Consider the following 7,627-nt stretch of genomic DNA (forward strand, 5'->3'; position numbering starts at 1 on the left):
CAAACAGTAACAGTCTATTATTTGTGATGTTTTAGACTCCTACAGAGAAATGATAGGCTGGAAAGATGTTTCTGGGGAATGAAGCATGTCTGAGACAAGGCGATCTGAACTGTTCCCACAACCAAGTTAGGAGCAGAGTCACGTGAAACGGATTGTTTAATACATCCAGTTGTGAGAGAGCCATAGAACAGAATAACTTCAGTTATGAGCAGAGGACACAAAATTCATGCCTGCGTATGTGATAATTACTAGACATGCACACACGGACCATTTTTCGTTTCATTTGTGGTTTATTCTCAAACAATTAATTTTGTTTCCTGCCATTTTGATTCTGACAACATTTGGAGGGAGACAAAATGTGTTGTGTTTTCTCTCTCACTCACTTTCTTTCTCTACCTTCCCCAACAACCACTTCTGTGCCTCCGCTTCCCCATATGTCTCCGCTTCTCCATCTTCCCTCCTCTTCAGCATTCTTCAGAGTACTTCTGCAAGATTGTGCAGCCTCCACACACACCACGGGGAGAACCTCTTCCCCTAATCCACAGGGAAGTAGAGACAGAGAAGCGCAGACAGGGATGTGAGCCTGGGAGGTGGCGACACAGAAGTGGTTTGCTGGAGAAAGTAGGGAGAGACAGAAGTTGAGAGAGAGAACAAAAAACAACCAATTTCTGTCAGCTTCAGTGTACCAGAGGAGACGTTAGGTAGGACACTGTGCCCCCAAAAAAGAGAGAGTCAGTTGATCTCAGAAGAGTTCTTCACCCACCAACCGCTTACCCTTTAAGTTGACTTTGAGTTTGAGCGGCTGTGGGACTTTCTGGTGATCTTCTGGGACCGGGGACAAAGTCTATGGCAATACACACAGGATAGTCAAGACAAGCCATAGTCAGGAAGCTGGAGATCTGGGTAGTTGTATAACAGAGCCAGAACACACAGTAGTCGAGGTCAAGCTGGGTCAAACTCAGATTCAATACTATAGAAACGTACTGGGATGGGATACTCTATGACTAGGATAGGTATGGCTGCTAGAGGACGGAAAAAAGCCCCAAAATGGCATTTGGTGCCAAATTTCAATAATGAATGCTGTAACTTTGTAACGTTTGTACGCCCGAGGGCATCTTGAGTGTGGCATTGCTGCGGAATGGCCCCCCTGGCAACAAGGGACAGTAGACACTCGTTGACAGAGAGGAGAACAGGACTCCACGCAGAGAACGCGGGTAGATGACAATTTCAAACAAACATTCTGAGCTCTCTCCTTCATTTTTGTTTGTTTTGTTGGGGCTTCCTCCTCGTTTTTGGACATTTGAACGAGTATTTGAATAAGCAAGTGTAATAATTACTGGAGTCCAGTCACACGGCCACCAATAATCCCGCTGCTGTTACCAGTCAAATATTCTTGTACATAGGGAAAACAATTGTATTTATTACAAATTGCCTATGAAATAACAATTAGCTGCAGAAGTTGATCCCATTTCTGGTAAAAAGCATAATAAAGATACAGTTTAGTGTTGCATGCAGCCTCAACAACAAAAATGCATTTTAAAGCCTTCCCGGCACGTATTATTACAACCTGCAGAGCCCTACAGTGGAGCATGCAGGACATAATAGCATGTCATGTGTTTTAATGACCTACACTGCGTCCTCCTCTGCTACGCATGGAAACCTTCAATAGAAAAAAGGCACCGCCAAAGAGGGGTTGCCTCTGCTCTCTGCCCTTCTCGATCATAAGCTGGAAAGGAGCTACAAAGTTAAAGTTAACTCTTGATAAATACAGGAGCCACAGAGTTAAAGTTTACTCTTGATGCACCTAGTGTGAAACTGCATGCACAGTTACGTTAGACTATATATATATATATATATATATATATATAAACATAAACACAATAATATTTTTACTCCTCTCTTTTGTAATTCAAGGTGTACTATAATCGACCCCTTGTCTTTATTTGCTCTGTAATATAACCACAGCCACAGCCATTTAGGACAAAACAGAATACATACAGAGTTTGTATGAAGCCCATGAAAATTATGTTACTCCAGTGTAAGAAATGCAATGTGTGATAAAGGGGAACTGCCACCAACATTCTGTAGTATCATAGTATCATATCAATTGAGTTTTTTTTAAAAAATTTGTTATTTTCTGTGTAAAAACAATATGAGGTTTTTTTTTTTACATCATATTGACATAATATTTTCAGACAGATTTCTCCTGTGTTAATCTAACCCTGTCTATTAAACAGGGGAACCCCCTAACTTGTTAGGCTGTGGGGGAAATAACTTCATTAGACAATATAGTTTTTTTGCATGTTGCTCTCCCAGACGCTCCCAACCCATTCAAAGATGACAGTGATATTAGGAACTATGTGTTTTTTGGATGTTTCTTATTTATGACATACTTTAAAAATGCCTAGTTTTGTATCTATTCTTAACCAAAAAATATTGGGGCTGGGACCCCACATTCGGCACATCTAGTCTGCCTATCTCAGCCATCAGCCGAGGTGGCACAGGCAGGCTGTTTCAGGGGCAGAGGTGGCACAGACAGACTGTTTCAGGGGCAGAGGTGGCACAGGCAGGCTGTTTCAGGGGCAGAGGTGGCACAGGCAGGCTGTTTCAGGGGCAGATGTGGCACAGGCAGGCTGTTTCAGGGGCAGATGTGGCACATGCAGGCTGTTTCAGGGGCAGATGTGGCACAGGCAGGCTGTTTCAGAGGCAGAGGTGGCACAGGCAGGCTGTATCAGGGGCAGAGGTGGCACAGGCAGAATGTTTCAGGGGCAGATTTGGCAGAGGCAGGCTGTTTCTGGGGCAGAGATGGCACAGGCAGGCTGTTTCAGGGGCAGAGGTGGCACAGGCAGGCTGTTTCAGGGGCAGAGGTGGCACAGGCAGGCTGTTTCAGGGACAGAGGGGACAGGCTGCCCATACAAGGCATATAATGTGCCAGTCTAACAGTGAAAGTGCCCTTAGTTATGCTGTGCTTCCCCTGTATAAGTTAATATGTTGGCACGGTATGCCATCCGCCTTTGCCTGAGAATATGGGAGTTGTTGTGTTGTGGCTGCCGGGTTATGGATACTAAATGAGGATTACAAGCATGAATGATTGCCACTGTGCAGTACTATGTTAACTGTTTAAAGAAGTTTTACATGTTGTTTGAGGACACATAAGTAACATATAAATGCATTACATGTGCCCAATGTAACCAGAGACAGGTTCTCAGCTTGTGTTTCATCATAGATAATCAGGACTGTTTGGTGGGTTTTAGGTCCCTCGGTTGCTATTCATTAAAAAGCAGTGGGGACTCCATTATAAAAAATAAAAAAGGAAAGTTTGCAAATACAGGGAGATTTATTTACTTAAAAGTTACCGTCTGCTCCATAAACTATTACACTCGTATCCACAAACCCATCGCTAATCCCCACAGCCATACACCCCCCCCCCCCCCACACCTTTCCAGCCAAATCCATGTCTCCGCCGAGGCGGCTTTACCCGGTTTCGGTTGAACACGCTGGGTTCCTGGCGGCTCTGGTGTCTCCGGGTCCGTTCAGAGGGGTCAGAGGCTGCGGTGGGTGCACCGTGTCAGAGGAGGCGTCCGGAGCGCGGGGCAAACCCTCGCAGCATCACAGAAATCCGAGGCTGAGCATCCGCTGCCACTCCGGCGAGAAGCCGCTGGGAGTCACTATGGCAACCGGCAACGTGACGGTTTAACGATAACAACCAGGCGGAGTCTCGTATAGGGGCACGGGTACACTTTGTGTGCGTTCGGTACGCGTATAATAAATTGTGTATACAAAATAAGTACGCAAATACTTTATATATATAAACGCTACAGAAATATATATATATATGTAAAACAGGTCTGTATATAAATTTTACGTCTTTGCTGCGAGATTTTTGGAATTTAATAATTTGGCAGGGAAAAGGGTCTTCCCAACAGTAGCGTACCGCCCCGGGTGCCACTCATCACGGGGGTGCCTTACAGATGTGGAGCTCCCACACTACGAGGAAACCCCCTACGCGGGATAAGAGTTTCCTCACAAAGTGCCCGGTGCCACAGCAGTAAGAGCCCCATAGAGTCTAGACGGCCCCAGTGATGCTCGGCCGCCCCCCGGACCAGTGAGTGAGATGAGTGTTTGTTTAGGGGCAGAAATGGGCCAGGCGGGCTGATTGTTGGTGCAGAACTGGCACAGGCCATATCTATTGTATATTGTAATGGTTGACTGCTGTGCGGTTAAACACAAACAGAACTGTAGACAGGGGAGAGCTGGCAAGTCATTGACTTTGAGCAAATTTTATTAAGATCCCCATTTTATTATTGTAGCTTTCAATATTTCTTGTAACTTTTTGTCCCATTTCATGATCCAGGTTCTCGGGGGCTGAGCAGCAGGGAGACAGTCGGTGGAACCAAAAGCGGGTATGGAGCCTTTATTGCCTGCGTGCGATACTAAACATTCACCGCTAGGTGTCAGCGGAGGAGCTCCACCCGATGGATCAAGATTCCTGCACAGCTTCCATCTGAAAACGCTGAGCGGGCTTTTGACACCCGCATGGGGCCTGAGGAGCTGCGGAGACCAGGCGGTCGGGTAAAAACGTGTCTTTTCTTTTCCATCTTCTTTTATGAGTGCAGGTGTTGCACATACTGGGTTGGCTGGGGGTGCAGGGATCGGTGCAGCGGCATCTCAGATTATGGTGGGTTTTAAAGGTTTTTAAATCGCTACTCCACATCAGCCTTCGCAAGTTTGGGCCTCTATGGTGGTTTCTGAGGGTTCCTGAATGACTTCTGTGCCCTTGGACCCTGGGTCCAGTCTCTATGGCAAGAGAATATGAGGTGACCGTGGGCCCTGCTCCTTCAGACGGGGTCGGACAGAGTGTGGGGAGAGGCTGAGCATCTAAAGATTCTGCCCGGGCAGAGTAGTATGTCGCAAACTGGAGTAGTATGTCGCAAACTGGAGTAGTATGTCGCAAACTGGAGTAGTATGTCGCAAACTGGAACTATGGACAGATGCCGCTGGCCCGGTGGGTTTGGGGCATTTTGCAGTCGTTAGCAGTGGTGTGATGAGTCGGGGGTTTATTTGGGCATTACGAAAAATTGCCTTCAAGTTTTGGGGGCAATTGCAGTCTTGTGCAATATTTTAAGCATCATGGTACGCAATTAATAGGTTTATGTATCCTTTCCCCTAGTTATTCGGTCATTTGGTATGATGTTATGTTTTAATAAATAAAACAAAGCAAGAATTTAGCCAAGTGAATACCATTCACATCAGGCATAAATACTGGGGATCTGTCACACTATATGGCTATATATTGCTTAGCCCACCACTATGTCAATGTACCCCAAGTTCAGTGAATCTAATTTTTCATGGCTATATTGTTTTGTTTTGTTTTTTGCTTTTTTATTGCATTCTAACCCAAAAGAGACTCTCGAGCAATTTAAAGCCTTTTTTGGACACAGTTAAAAAGGCATCTGTGTTTGGTTTAATGTTTGCGCAGAAATATATATACAGAAATAGAGTAGCGCACAACCTAAAAAGCATAAAAGTAATAAAAGTACAGATTCCCGGGTGCTGCTAGAATAATAATTACCAATAAGTACACAAAACAACGCAAGAATTCAGTGCATGCCCAATAAAAAAAAATTTCACCAAGCATGCGCTGAATTTTTGTTTTGCGTACCTACCAGCTTTTTATCAGTAATTTGCAGACATGACAACAAGCATTTCACACCATTTAAACATCTCCCGTCTGGCACCACTCACTCCACTGGGTTGGGTCTTCTGTATTCCCAAGATGAAAACATGCGCCATGGGCATATGATAACCGAATCTGTGCCATTGTTTAGAAAGTGACTGCACTGGCAGGTTACCTGAGAAACACAAACAAAACACAAGGGTAATTGTAACGATAATAATGCACTGGCTCCTATACGATTGCATTTACATCATAATTCTCAAATGTCTAAAGGGGATATTCAGAAAAAAAGATTTCATAATAACATATCTTAACAGCAATAGCAGAAGAAAAGCCAAACAGCGACTGAAAGACGTGCAGCAGGGCATTGGCTTCCTGCCTATCCTGGAATTCTGCGCTTTCTTGTGTGATCTGTCCCTCTAGAATGCAGAAAATGTGCCGATGTTGGATGGATTTATCATGGACAGTTGCCTATTTGCGCTACTAACCAAACCTCTAATCTATATGATGCTTTATCTTCATTGATAAATATTGGTGACAAAACCAGACATTCTACTGAACTTACGTTGGTTTACACGGTTGTGCATTTACACTACGATCCAGACCTGTCATTTGTGGACGAGTTAATGTTTTTATTTTTTCTTTCTATTGAGCGTATTTGGAAAATAAATATTGGTGACAAAACCAGACATATATAATATTGGGGAAATTAGGTCCTGCTCTACGGGGCTGCATGTGCCTGGCTTCCCAGACGCAGTGCTCAGCTACTACTGATACTGCTGTACCTCCTTGACCGTCCTTACTCTGGGGGGGCCGTTTTACATTTCTATAATATTGTGGAAGTTCAGTCCTGCTCCACGGGGCTGCATGTGCCTATCATCCGCCAGCACCTGGCTTCCTAGGCCCAGTGTCCTACTCAGGGCTGAACATGCGTAGACAAGACACAAGTTCTCATACTAACATACCCACATACACATATCTACACAAACATACCAGACAAAGACACATGTTCACACACTAACATGCCCAGACACACATGCCTACCCATACAGACACACACTAATATACATACCTAGATAAACACTAACATACAAACACACATACACACAGCTCGCTTACCCCAAAAAGCCTCAGCTGGTCTCTGATGCATGTCTCATTGCGAGCTGCCATGCTATCCCCACTGAGCCCCAGCGGAAGGGGAATTGATTCACCGATGTCGGCTATTAACGTGGTATGCCGGTTGTAGGGATGCCTGATCACTCTTATACAAGCCGACATCTTATTCCAAAGATTTATTGCTGAACCAAAGGATAGACTGGAACTAATGGCTTTATTTACTAATGGGAGAGTTGCACAACTGTTCATTATGAAGAGCCAACAGCGGCAGGTTCCTCCAGCAAGAATGACCGAGTTGGCATGTATAATGTTCCAATAGTTCAATGGGTCAGGAGACTTTGATGAGCTCTCATGTATTTAACTATACATCATACAGGACCAGCCAAGCTGTCCCTGCAGCAGAAGCTCCCTGGGGTTGGCCCTTCACAGTGAAGTAAATGAGCTGAAACTCAACTGTCCTGTCCAAATTCTCCTGACAACTCTCTGTTTAGTGAATAGAGCCCTAAGACATACAGGCTTGCGTGCTGTGGACTACAACTCCTATGACGCCTGGTTAACCTATGGGACACCGGCTGCAGCGGCTACAACTCCTGAATCTCAGGAAGCCACGGTGTATCTGTCTGCACCCCTCAGACTAGTAGAGCGGAACCTCAATCAGTTTCGGGAATTGTTGTGGAGCGCAGCCCCCGCCTAACCCAGCAGATTCCTCTCCATGACTCGGATATACTCGGGCGCTGCTGGCGAGGCACCTGAATACACGGCTGTCTTTATTTGTAGCCATTTGTAACTATCGCCCTCGCTGGTCGCCAATGCACGGCCTCCTTACATTAATCC

Source organism: Sceloporus occidentalis, unplaced genomic scaffold (genome assembly GCF_023333645.1).
Source record: "Sceloporus occidentalis isolate IW3139 unplaced genomic scaffold, rSceOcc1.0.p SCAF_107, whole genome shotgun sequence".
In the NCBI taxonomy this organism is placed as follows: domain Eukaryota; kingdom Metazoa; phylum Chordata; class Lepidosauria; order Squamata; family Phrynosomatidae; genus Sceloporus; species Sceloporus occidentalis.